Genomic DNA, 14885 nt, shown 5'->3' on the forward strand with positions numbered 1-14885 from the left:
TGTGAAGGATGCAGATTCTGTAACTATCACTCCATTCATATATGTGGCATTTGGTATTACGTAGGCAATCCCATTTTAAATTGATGACAGATGTCCATTTTGCAGTAGCATTCTGTGCAGGATGCCATGATGTCAGCAGTCGCCCTTTTACTGACAAAGAAAGATGCATGAATTACTGAGTATTTGCTATTTATTCCCACGTTCTTCAGGCATCTTGTCTGTTGTGGCTGTTGACCATGAGCATTATTGAAACCAGAGTAATCTTAATCAACTCCTGGCACTTAAAAGTGCTACCTACTATCGGGAAAAGTTGGAAAACATAGTCATTTTATAAGGTGCATACGAGGCATCATGTTGTGAAGACTAGGTTTTAGCTGTGAAACTGGAGGATTTACCTTCTGTAATTTTGAATCAGCTGCTAGCGTACATTGTAATGAGTGCTACGAATTAACAAATTTATCATCTTCCATCATTTTTTTTTTGATTCATAAAGATTAAAAAGAAGAAGAAGAAGAAGAGAGAATACTCCTTCATTGGGAGAGTGGATGTACTCGTGTACGAGTTAGTTGGAGCGCGCCTCTTTAGAGTGCTTTACCTAATTAATTTTAAAAAAAAATTATTTATAAAAATAATTTAATTTTTAACTTATTTATCGGATTGATACAAAAAGGATAAAATATCATTTTGAATGACGTTTTATCATCGTCACGTCATCCATCTTTTTCCCCATTTTCCATGTAGACGACGTCAAAAAAAAAAATCGCCAAATCAAATGACATTTTTTAAAACGCCATTCTAAATGACGTTTTAAAAAACGCCATACCAATGGCATTTTTAAAAATATCATATTATTTGACGATTTTAATTTTTTTCTCAAGAAAAAAAGAAAAAATGAAAAAAATAAAAATTATAATTTTAAATTTATAAAAAAATAAAAATTATAATTTTAATAAAAATAAAAATTATCATTTCAAATTAGTATCCCCATTTCAAATTATCTTTTTAAAAAAATATCTGAAAAAAATTATTGTAAAAAAAATTAAAAATACCATAAAAAAGAATTGAAAAGAAATAGAAATTATAATTCTAAATTTTAAGAAAATAAAAATTTTAATTTTAATTCAAATAAAAATCATCATTTCAAATTACAATCTCCTTTTCAAATTATTTTTTTAAAAAAAATATCATAAAAGAAGAAAAAAAAGAGAAAAAAATAAAAATTATAATTTTAAATGAATTTTAAAAAATAAAAATTCTAATTTTAATTCAAATAAAAAAATAATTTTAAATTATTTTTTCTATTTAAAATTAACTTTTCTAAAAAATATCTAAAAAAAATCTTAAAAAATTTAAAAAATAAAAAATACCATAAAAAAATGAGAAAGAAATGAGAAAAAAAATAAAAATTATAATTTTAAATTTAAAAAAAATAAAAATTTTAATTTTAATTCAAATAAAAAACATCATTTCAAATTACTTTTCCCATTTCAAATTAATTTTTTAAAAAAAAGATGTCCAAAAAAATAAAAAAATAAAAAGTATCATAAAAAAGTCAAAAATTTAAAAAAATGAAAAAAAATAAAAATTATAATTTTAAATTTAAAATAAATAAAATTTTTAATTTTAATTATAATAAAAAATATCATTTCAAATTACTTTTCCTATTTCAAATTAATTTATTTAAAAAATATTCCAAACAAATGAAAAAAATACCTAAAAAAATTTTATAAAAATATAAAAAATGGGAAAAAATTAAAATTTTAAATTATAAAAAAAATTAAAATTTTAATTGAATTTAAAAAAAATACCATAAAAAATTTAAAAAAATAAAAAAAAATGTGAAAAAAAAATAAAAATTATAAATTGAAATTATAAAAAATAAAAATTTTAACTTTAATTCAAATAAAAAATATCATTTCAAATTACTTTCTTCATTTAAATTATTTTTTTAAAAAAATATCTGATAAAAAAAATTGGTGTAAAAAAATAAAAAACATCATAAAAAAAGAAAAAAAAGAAAAAAATTGAATTGAAAAAAATAGAAATTATAATTCTAATTCAAAAATAAAAATTATAATTTTAAATTTAAAAAAATAAAATTTTGTATTTGAATATACGTGTTTAATATCGAGAGATGAACTGAATTTTATGTTCAAGTTGTATTGTGTGACAATATTGTGTTTAAAATATATTTCTCATAAAATGAATGGCTATCATATTTTTTATTTTTTAATATACTTGTGATAATATCATTATTTTAGATTCATTAGCGTATTATGTTTTACAATCTGCGGCATCTCGATTCTTGAGACAGAAGTATTCTTACATTGCAGGAGCACCATCGATCACAAACTATTTTAGATGGCAGCGTAAGCATTCCAATCCTATTTACTACTTAAATTTTTTTTTGAAAAGTCATATACATTATTTAATTATTATATTTTATTACAGGAGTCCAGATATCTTCGTCTACGATGATTTGATGCTGACTTCTGGAGGATAGAGGACATCCCACATAGAGTGCTGGATTATTTATGATATCTTAGATTTTATGGAGTATATCGGATTGGTCGTATATAGATGGACGTTGGTTTTATTACTGTTTTGTTTGAGAGATGGCGTCCAAAGACACACAGATTTCATCTTCCATTTGGTGATGCGACCATCACTTTATAGGATGTCAGCATCCTTACTGGACTACCAGTTGATGGCGATCCAGTTATCGGAGTTGATCTCACGCTTATCATTCCGGTGTGGCAGGCTTTGTGCTTGCGATTGCTAGGGTTTGAGCCTGACGCATACTTTTTCGATCATTGACGACTCAAGATTGAGTATTTGGATGATCGTTATCAACATTTTCATATTGCGGATGATGCACCGAGAAGATGGTGCAGCAGTATGTTAGGGGTCAGATGCTGCGGTTGTTAGGTGGTGTCCTGTTACTCGATGCTTCATCGAATAAGATGAAGTTGATATTTTTGTCATTATTAGAAGATTTAGACTTCGCTTGTAGACTCAGTTGAGGCAGTGCAGTACTATCTTGCCTATACAGAGCTATGTGTCGGGATTCTTAAGCTGATCAGAGCGAGATTGATGGTTATCTTGTATTATTACAGGTATGTAAATTAAAAATTTTTATTTTTAATATTCAATTATATTTCACATTGGGTATATCATGTATGATTTTTTTAAAATTTGCAGATTTTGGTATGGGAGCGTATGCCGACTATCAATCCATTATGACGACAGTTGCTCGAGATGCCATCATAGCAACATGATCCTGATGTTCCATTCAGACTAGACGGACCATTGGGATATAGGTATAAAAATATTACTTTTTTTATTTGAAACTTACTATTTTAAATTCGATAAAATTTATTTAACATGAGTAGATTGTGAAACAGATGAAACGTTGCATTCAACGTTCATCACGTATCGACGAGAGTGGCACGAGTTTATAAGTACCAGTTGGATACATTAGTTGATACATATAGACAGATAAATTTAATTTTTTTACAAATATCATTTTACAGTATTCATAATCTATTAAAATTTTAGCTTACTAATTTTTTTTATTTTAACTCTATCAATTTTTGTGGGAGCCATATACAGATGAGATATTGGCTAGAGCCATCAAAATGGACTGGTCCGGCTCGTGGAGGGCCGGCCCTTCACAAACCGGGCCCATTAGGGCTGGGCCAAAAAAGCCCTTTTGGTAAATGGGCCATCAAATAGGCAGCCCAGCCCTAGCCCTTATAAGTGAAGGGCCTAAACGGGCCGGCCCTTATAGCTCACCAAAAAAATTAAAATAATTATAAAAATTATAAAAATTAAAAAATTATAATAAATTAAAAAACTCTCAAACATAATACTTCATCAAATAAATAAATAAAATCAATCCCTATATCAAATTTTAAAACACCAAAAGTAAACATGAAAAAACTCCAAAATTTTTGTAATAATATCATAATCTCCATTCTCCATAAGAAAAAACACCACAGACTAATTAAACTCCACAAAATCAAACAAACCAAGAAGTAATAAATATTGTTCAAATAACATTGAGTCCAACTATTAAAATTCAGTCCCTGTTCTTAAGATTTTTGCCAACATTTCATTAATCAATAATCATTCTCATCTTCGTCAATTATAACATTAGAAACTTGACAATCTTGTTTTGGCAAATTTGTATCAACTTTTGTAGTTGAATCATCATCTTCATCTGCAATCCACAAGTAACAAATAACAAAGATCAATAAATAGTTAGAAAAAATCTATTTTGCATCCAACTAAATTCAAATTCTTATCTTAAATTATAAAAAAAGATATTACCATCATGAATAAAGCCATGTAACCAATTACGGGTGCAAATGAGAGCTTGCACATGATCACCAAGGAGGCGGCATCTATATTTATTTAAAACATGAGCACCAATGCTAAAAGCTGATTCGCTAGCCACTGTAGTGATTGGTATGCTTAGTATATCACAGGCCATTTGAAGAAAGGAGAGAGTAATAATGATCAGATGGGTAGTGGGAAGACGAACAGGGACTAAGGCTTGAAAAAAGTGATTTGAGTTATTAGACATTAACGATGGAAGTAATGACTAATGAGGCATAAAAATGAAAAAAAAGATATTTTAGAAATAATTGATTATTTACTGATTACTTTAAGTGATTAAATTATTTTAAAATATTTTTTTTAAAAAAATGGGCTGGCCCGCGGGCTAAACGGGCCAGCCCTTCACGAGCCGGACCATAAACGGGTCGGGCTAAAAAGCCCTTTTGTTAAACGGGCTGCTAAAACACTAGCCCAGCCCTACTATTTTAAGGGCCTAAACGGGCCGGCCCGCGGGCCAAGGTCCGTTTTGATGGCTCTAATATTGGCTATATTGCCGCAGATGTGTACAGTTGGACATGATATATAGACTAGTAGGGTGCCACTTATTTATTTTGATATGGTAGAGTGACATCTTTTCGATCGTGTCCTGCAGCAGTTTGATCAGATTCAGGGCATCCCAGAGCAGTTTGATACCAGCCAGAGATTTCATCGTATTGATCGACGAGGGAGAGTTCGTGTTGACTGACGTATCAGACATGCAGAGTACATCGATATTTGGGATGCACGTCGAGATCACATTGTTCATGGTGATCCCATTTTGAGAGGCCGTTCATATACCGAGGACTATATGGCTTGATTTTTTAACATTACAGTACGAGTCATTGGACAGCCTCGGTATGCAGTTCTCGGATACGAGGACGAGAGTTTTGCTGTGCGTCTTTTAATAAGACTACAAAAATTAGTTTATATTATTTATGTTATATTTTTATTTTAATTTTATAATATATTGACTGTTTTATTTTTATTTTATAGATTTATTCTATGTCGGATCTTATGTTGGACGCTCGTCGTGCTTTATCTACGATTGATGAGGACGAACGGATTCGGATACTGCGTGAGATAGAGAGAACAAGTTCAGAAACATTGGTGGTGATTGGTGTTGATCCATATAGCTGTGCGTCTTAGTATGGAACAGCCGATGCGCCAGATATAACATATACGTCATCACCGTATGTTCCACATATACCATCATCGCATATTTCGTAGATGTCATCACTAGATGCTGCACAGATGTCACCGTCTTTTGATCCACGGATGGCAGTGCCTTCTTTTTCCTACATCCCCCAGATGACATAATCGGGTACCAGTTGGTCACATGAGTATGATACTTTCTTTTCAGGCCCATCCGTGTATCCAAATGAGAGGGTTGAGCGGGTCGCTCAATCTGTAGATGATCCGACAGCATCAGTTATTCCTGAGCAGCATGACCAGCAGACCTCCTCCACTGATATAGGGGAGGAGCCATCATAGCAGGAGCAGGAGCAGCCGTTGAGGACCTTCCTGAGAAGGTTCAAGTGACCACGGGTACCACGACGTCCTTATGGGACTTAGTCTTTTTTAGATTTGTACTTAATATTTTTGAAATTTTTATTGTACTATTTTTTATACACTTGATATTTTTATTCTATTTAATATTATTACTTATTGATTTTATTTTATATTATTTAATTTCAAATGATCGGATATTATGCTTTGTGGATATAGATACACATACTTTAATGTGCCTCAGAACATTAGGAGAGAAAAAGTTATGCTAAAAGGACTATAAAAATTATAATATAAATAATAATAATATATCAGATAATTTAATTATGAGATGAATCGGACCGCACTGGTATATCTCAATCTGGTACGGGCACGAACAGCTACATATAATGCGGTATGAAAAAAAAAATAATTAATTTGAAATGAAGAAAGTAATTTGAAATGATGTTTCTTATTTGAATTAAAATTAATATTTTTATTTTTCTAAATTTAAAATTATAATTTTTATTTTTTTCATTTCTTTCTCATTTTTTTATGATATTTTTTATTCTTTTAATTTTTTAAGATTTTTTTGAAATATTTTTTTAAAAAAATTAATTTTAAATGGGAAAAATAATTTGAAATTATATTTTTTATTTTAATTAACATTTTAATTTTTATTTTTCAAAATTTAAAATTATAATTTTTATTTTTTCTCATTTTTTTTCATTTTTTCTTCTTTGTTTGGAATATTTTTTTAAAAAAATAATTTGAAATGGAGAAAGTAATTTGAAATGATATTTTTATTTTAATTAAAATTAAAATTTTTATTTTTTAAAAAATTTAAAATTATAATTTTTATTTTTTTTTATTTTTTAAAATTTTTGGCTTCTTTATGGCCCTTTTTATTTTTTATTTTTTTGATATATTCTTTTAAAAAAATTAATTTTAAATGGGAAAAGTAATTTGAAATGATGTTTTTTATTTGAATTAAAATTAAAATTTTTATTTTTTTAAATTTAAAATTATATTTTTTATTTTTTTATTTTTTTCATTTCTTTCTCATTTGTTCCTTTTTTATGGTATATTTTATTTTTTTAATTTTTTAAGATTTTCTTTGGGATATTTTTTTAAAAAAATTAATTTTAAATGAAGAAAATAATTTGAAATTATTTTTTTATTTAAATTAAAATTAAAATTTTTATTTTTTAAAATTTAAAATTATAATTTTTATTTTTTTCTTAATTTTTTCTTCTTTGTTTGGAATATTTAAAAAATAATTTGAAATGGGAAAAATAATTTGAAATGGTATTTTTTATTTTAATTAAAATTAAAAATTTTATTTATTTTAATTTAAAAGTTATAATTTTTATTTTTTTCTCATTTTTTAAATTTTTTGCTTTTTTATGGCACTTTTTTTAAATTTTTTATTTTTTTGACATATTTTTTTAAAAAAATTAATTTAAAATTGGGAAAGTAATTTGAAATGATGTTTTTTATTTGAATTAAAATTAAAATTTTTATTTTTTTAAATTCAAAATTATAATTTTTATTTTTTTCTCATTTTTTCTTTTTTTATGCTATTTTTTAATTTTTTAATTTTTTAAGATTTCTTTTTGAGATATTTTTTAAAAAAATTAATTTTAAATGGACAAAATAATTTAAAATTATCTTTTTTATTTGAATTAAAATTAGAATTTTTATTCTTTAAGATTTATTCAAAATTATAATTTTTATTTTTTTTTCATTTTTTTCTTCTTTTATGATATTTTTTTAAAAATATTAATTTAGAAAAGAGATTGTAATTTGAAATGATGATTTTTATTTGAATTAAAATTAAAATTTTTATTTTTTTAAAATTTAGAATTATAATTTCTATTTCTTTTTAATCCTTTTTTTATGGTATTTTTAATTTTTTTACACCAATTTTTTTCAGATTTTTTTTAAAAATATAATTTGAAATGAGGATACTAATTTAAAATGATAATTTTTATTTTTATCAAAATTATAATTTTTATTTTTTTATAAATTTAAAATTATAATTTTTATTTTTTTTCCATTTTTTATCATTTTTTCTCTTTCTTTTGAAAGAAAAATTAAAATCGCCAAATAATATGATGTTTTTAAAAATACCATTTGAAATGGTATTTTTAAAAATATCATTTCAAATGATGTTTTAAAAAATGCCATTTGTTTTGACGATTTTATTTTATTTTTTGGCATCGTCTACGTGAAAAATGGGGGGTGACGTGGCGATGATAAAATGCTATTCAAAATAGCATTTTATCCCTTTTACATCAATCTGATAAATAAGTTAAAAATTATATTATTTTTATAAATAATTTTTTTTTAAATTAATTAGGTAAAGCACTCTGCCTCTTTATCTGGCTATCCTTGAACTTGAAGACAAGGGACGTCCTGTGATCCGAGTAATTCTTTGTCCACCGCATTCAGTGAAAAAAAAAATACCACCTCATCAAATTACACTATTAGCATAATTAATAGGGAGACAAACATTTAATATAATTTTTTTCAAATATTTTTGATCAAAATATCATTTTTTATTGAATGTTATGGCATTACTGATAATGTTATGATATTCTATTGCTTTTTCATGGGATGCAACAAGATGTCACAATATTATTATAACGTCTTGTTAGTTTTTATGATATTTTGATAATTATTAATACAATGTAATTGATATCATAGGATGTAACAGGATGTCATAATATTGTTATGATATTCTGCTATTTTTTATGATATTTTGATAATTATTTATAGGATGCAACATGATATCATAATATTATTATGATGTTCTGTTAGTTTTTATGGTATTTTGATAATTATTTATAAGATGTGATAGGATATTATTGAATGCAATGGGATCTCATTGGAGCAAAATAGAGTAAAAGAAGGAAAAAAGATATTTTGATAAAAAAAATTAAGAAAAAAGATTGAGATGCATTAAATACATCTCAAATGCTTGCTTTTTTATTAATTGCACTACGTAGACCAATCCAATAAAGTGGTATATTTTTTTCTCATTGGAGATAATGGATAGAGAATTCCGTATGCTTGAATCATGGCTCGTCCCTTCGGGTATAAGCTATTTTAGGATTTTATCTCATAAGTAAAAAATAATAATAATAAATTAAAGCTAGAAACTATCTATCTTTCTTCGGCATGCCTTGTATCCGTATATTACGGCACATCCCTGAAAAAATACAGGATTTATAACCTATCTCTCCTTAGAACGCTCCGTATCTATAGATCACAGTGCATCTTCATAGAGCAAAACTTGTTTTAATTACGATCTAACACAGAAGCATAAAATAAAGTGCATAATATAATTATATAATAAAAAAGAAGCTTTATTGATTCATATCATAAAAAAAGTACAAAAAGAGATAGAACATGAAACTGTTTTGTTGTTACCAGACTTCCTCTCCTCTCCTGAGAATAGTGGATTTAGCCGCTCATGGGTTGGCTCTCGTCTGTTGATGGCTCCATCTTCTCAGCAAAATTTTCTTATATCACTTTAAAAACCCTCCAACCTTTTCCTTTCTCTCTCTCTCTCTCTCTTATTTTTCTCTCAACTTTTTCTCTCTCCGATCTCCTCCCTCTTAGATATCCTACGCCTCTTTTTATAGCTTTTTTAGCCTTCAGAGTTCTTGCCTTGTCCAATCTCCTAACTCCTCACGGCTTCCTCTTTCTTTCTTTTTATTTTCTTTTAAAACCCGCATCTGCATGAACACGCCAACCAGTCCCAGGTCCGCGTGTGTATATATATATATATATATATATATATATATATATATATATATATATATATATATATGTATGTATGTATGTATGTATGTATGTATGTATGTATCTGCACACACACATATATATACATATATATGTATATATGTGTGTGTATATAAATAATGTGTATACATGGTAGCATTTAGTCTATATTAAAAAAAGATATATATGGTAACACCAAGCCAATAAGAAAAATTTGCTGCCAAATTGTTATGAATCATCATCTTCAAAATGAAATATATATGAACTAACTATTGTCTTTAGCATGATCAAAGAATGCTGAATGAATGCTTTTGAATGCTTTAGAATTTTAGAACTCCATTATATGCATGCACTATGTCATGTAAAACCAGGACAATTTGATCAAATTGTTATATATGAGAATATTTTTTTGAAATAAAGCATAAGATGTTGGAGAAAACTAAAGAAAATTCTTTGAACTTATTAATTTTAGTTTGAAAGAATAGGTTCTTGGTTGCATTGCATCGTTAAAGAAAACACATCGTGTCTAAATTTGTTGCTATCTTGGGAATCTGGACAGAACCAAATTCAATATTAGTTTATGACGGCTTAAATCTGATACATACTAGTATGTCAAACATTTTTCTCTTCACTGCCCATTACTTTTTCACCATGCTTCACAACTCTATCAACTGATGTTGGATAGCCTCCCTCATTAGCGCATATCATGTCATTATGTTTTTGCTTCTAACAATGTTTCATGTCCTTATTACACAACCCAAACTCAAGGCAAGCATTTTCCCTAGACATCTTTATGCTGCTATTTTCATATCATCGGGCTCATTACATGGCTACCTTGCTGACCACCTGGGTCTAAGTTGGATTTCTAGATATTCTATTTAGGCGCAATATTCATATAATATTACAATTTAGTAGGCATCTAGCAGAATACTTTGGGTTCTGCTTGAAGAGAACTATGACCGATAAATGTTGGTTGCATTATGGAGACGTGTGCTATTGTCAATGATTTCAAGTTTATATTTTGTAAGGAATTATTGTATTTCTAATTTTCTTACAATTTTGAATAGGGGATCTTCAGAATCCACATATGCTAGATAGTTTCTTATTATCTTTAGCCCTATTGTTGTTATCTTTCTCACTATAACAACCTGTTTCAAGCTATATATCTTCTCCCAGGTCAAGCACTTGTTTCAATATTATCTTGAACTGGTTGCCGGCAGATGTTTCAGGCACTGGCTCGAGTGATATAGTCTTTGGTTCGGAAAAAGAGTAAGAAAACTTTGGTAGATTCCAGCCGAGAAGATCAGGAAAAAGAGAAAGGGCCCAACCCGATAATCCGGCTTGAAGAGATGGTAATTTGTGCTTTACAGCTACTGGTGTCATCATCCAGCAAAGAAGGGAACCAATAGAGCTGACGGGTTTGCTGCTTTATTATGTAAGTGTTGGAGAATACCCATCGACCGACCGACTGGCGGCCCGACCGACTGACGGTCCGACCGACCGACTGACGGCCGGAAGGACCGACCGACTAACGGCCCGACCGACCGACTGGCGGCCCGACTGACTAACGGCCCGACCGACTGACGGTCCGACCGACCGACTGGCGGCCCGACTGACTAACGGCCCGACCGACTAACGGTCCGACCGACTGACGGATGCCATCACCGGCTAATTATCGGCTCACGACCGACTGAGGATATGTTGGACGTCCTTTTCCCGACCGACTGAACCCAGAGGTCCGATGGCCGACTCACGAAAGACTCGCCGACCAACGGAGGGGCCCGACACCACTCAGCTGGCCACCGACTTTGGGTCGGTCGGCTCCTCCAACCGCCGTACAGCCGCCAGACCTTGTCAGCTCTGACAGCGACATGCGGCACGGCTATCTAAGGGCATTGTCCCACCGAGGGCATTGTCAACCCTGGTGATTTGATAGCCGCACGGCGACATGACACTTTCACGGCGACATGACGCTTTCACGGCGACTCTGACAGTCTACAGTGAGTTGACAGTTCCTCACTTGTCCGCGCCATTAATGACGGCGCCATACCGTGCTCCACTATATAAACCGGAGAAGGCAACAGTGCAAGGGATCCGCCCCATCTCTCCCACTTCTCACAGGCTCGCTCCTCTCTCTCTCTCGATCGAGCTCTCTGTCTACATTTCACTGTTGCCCAGTCACCTCTCTGACTTGACCGTCGGAGGGTCCCCGTCGGAGCCGCCTCCGGTCAGAGGAGACTTCTCATTTTTGCAGGTGCACGCTTCTCGGTGATCGAATGATGAGGCGATTGGCCACAACAGTAAGGGTGTTTTTTACGGACTAAACTCCTCTATTTGTCAGCCGTGTAGAACTACTTCATATAGGGGGAGGGGATGTGCCTATCTATTCCAATAGGACCCCATAAGGGGAGCAGTTAAGAAGTTCCATATTATCGAGTCAAAAGGCAAACACTCCAAAAAATGGCTATTGTTCCTCAGGAGGACTATATGAAGTAGCGTCCATGTTGCTTCTTCTCTAATACTATATTTATTTCTATGATGGGCCAATTATTTTGTTTGGTGGGCTCTGTGGGCATTCTGTTTTGCTTCTGTATATTTGAACTCTTTGTTATGTCCGTGAATTTAGTAGTTGCACTTTCTACTAGAAAAATATTTTTCTCATCTTTACTTAACATTCTCAAATAATTTCACTTTACTTAAGTACAGTCAAAGTATAGGTTGTGATTGTAGTTTAGCAATATGACTTGCATATAAAAAAATATATACTTTATTATTTTATTACAATATAATGGACCCAAAACATATTATTGACTTTGTAATGGTTACAATTTCAAATTTTTATATTTAAATAAAAACCAATATGATTACATTGTAGCAGAAAATAGCAGCTAATAATAGAAGAAAATTGTGCTATATTTAAAATACATGTTCATTTAATAAATATATTAGTTTTTTCAGATGGTACAAACTCTTATGGGGGAAAATTTGTTCATAAATTTTGACAATTCAAAAATATTTTATATAGATAAATTGTATAAATGCATAATACAAATAATGGCTATTATTTGCCTTATAATATATTGTCATAACACTAAAACACTCATTAAAGTGGTAATTGTGTTTCCTCTTTGTTATCCATTTTTTTGTGAAATAATATAGTAGTTTACAATGGTCATTGCGATTGCTCTTTATTATCCATTTTTTGTGAAATAATATAGTAGTTTACAGGGGCCATTATAGCATTTTATTGGCTGTTATGTTAAACATTGGATAGTGTTGTCTTGGGAACAAGATTGGATAATTGGCTACAAATAACTAGGATTAGTGGCATGGAGATATGGGAAATAACTATTAGTACAATGCCCCCCATGGAAAATAAAAGAAAAATTAGAATTAAAGTATAGAAAAAAAATTAGATAACATAAAAATTAGAAATAAATATTGAACTATTAACATATAAAGTTTTATAGAACAAAACTAAAAAGGTTGTATAATAACAAAAAAGTTCTAATTATTCTAGTAGTTAAAATAAATTTTGAAAAAATAAATGAAGGCTTTGATTACATAGACCAACATCCTTTTTTCATAAAATATCAACATCTGATTATAAATTAAGATACAATAATATAGTAAAACACGAACACATATAAAAAATAAAATAACAAATAACTTATAGATTCCCATCTAGCTTAACATAGTTCTAAATTAAGATTTGAACTCAAGTTCTATTGGATATGAATCTCATCAAATTGGACGTGATTCAAATGGTTTAAGATGGAATTGGATTAATATCACAAAAAGAAATAGGATGAAAGTTCCAAGCTTTGGTTGGTTATGATCAAAATCAAACATAAAAGTAGATGAACATAATCCAAATCTATTAAGTGATTGGTGATATACAAGTTTAGATTTTAGGCTAAAAATGTCTTTAATTCAGATCTTCGTCAACTTGGATATAAACTTGAAGTGTAATATATGGATTACCATATATATAAAGAATAAAAGAAATTTCAACTGAATTTTTTGCTCTTCAAAAATACGTAATGAAGTAAGACTTTTTTGGATATAAAAAGATGAAGATGATTGATTGATTAAGACAATTTGCTACATCCTTAGTCAAAGCATTCCTAATAGAATTTGAAGTTTTTCAAAACCAAACTTCATATCTTTCAACGTGACATACATACTTTACCAATATATGCGCTAATGTTTCGATATGGCAGAGCATGTACTTCTTGAAAGCGTTGCTCATAAAATTTTACAGCCTCCGAAATCAAACTTGCATCAAAGAAGTTTTGGTTTTAGGTGCTCGATAAGTACATTGCACTGATCGAAGCTTCTTCCAAAAGTAACAATATGGATTTTAACTCGATCCCAAATCGCATGTCTTTCTTAATTTTTGAATATATTAATACATTCTACAGATGTTACTTGGATACTTTGTCAGTGACATTGCTACAATCAATGCTTCTCATCTCTTATTCCCAAACTTTCCTCCCGGGAATAATGCACCATTAACCCTAATTTTGTAACATTGACCTAGTGGTGGTTTCCATTTTCTTGAATTTGAAATTTTATTGTATTATCACCTTCTGGGCTCTTTGAAATTTATTCAATAACTAGCATGCTCTACCAATTGCTTCAAATGGTTCCAACTTTTGCCCTCTAAATATAAAATCATCTCTGCATTTCCAAATTGTCCAAGCAATCATACCAAATACATTCAATCCTTCTCTACTCATCTTATAAAAAACATCTACTTTGCATTGTTAGTTCTGAACCATATAAAGGCAAGGCTTCAAACATATCATGCAAACTAATAATGTTTTAGATAGTGCATTACGGCCCCTATCTTTCCCCCCACATTATTCACATAAATCCTTTTTCAATTTAATTTGCTTCTTACTTAATTCGGCTTCTGTTGAGACTATGTTTTTTCAAAAGCATTCCCAGACCATAAAGATCCATTTTCGAAAGCATTTTTCTTTTTCTAGGCCATGCAGAACCCCAAATTACATGACAAGAACTCGGAGCCATTTCCTCTCCCTCTGTTGGACATCCAGAATTACTTGCTTCCTTTGTCTCTTCCCACTCCCTTATTAAGTAGTAAGCATTTTTAACCATGGGAATTCCATCTTTTATAGTATGCCACACCAAAGGATCGTGTGCAATTTTTCACCAATAAGAATTTGAAGGATGCTCTATGCTTCATGGGCCAGAAAAGAAAATTA

This window comes from Elaeis guineensis, chromosome 14 (genome assembly GCF_000442705.2).
Source record: "Elaeis guineensis isolate ETL-2024a chromosome 14, EG11, whole genome shotgun sequence".
Taxonomy (NCBI): domain Eukaryota; kingdom Viridiplantae; phylum Streptophyta; class Magnoliopsida; order Arecales; family Arecaceae; genus Elaeis; species Elaeis guineensis.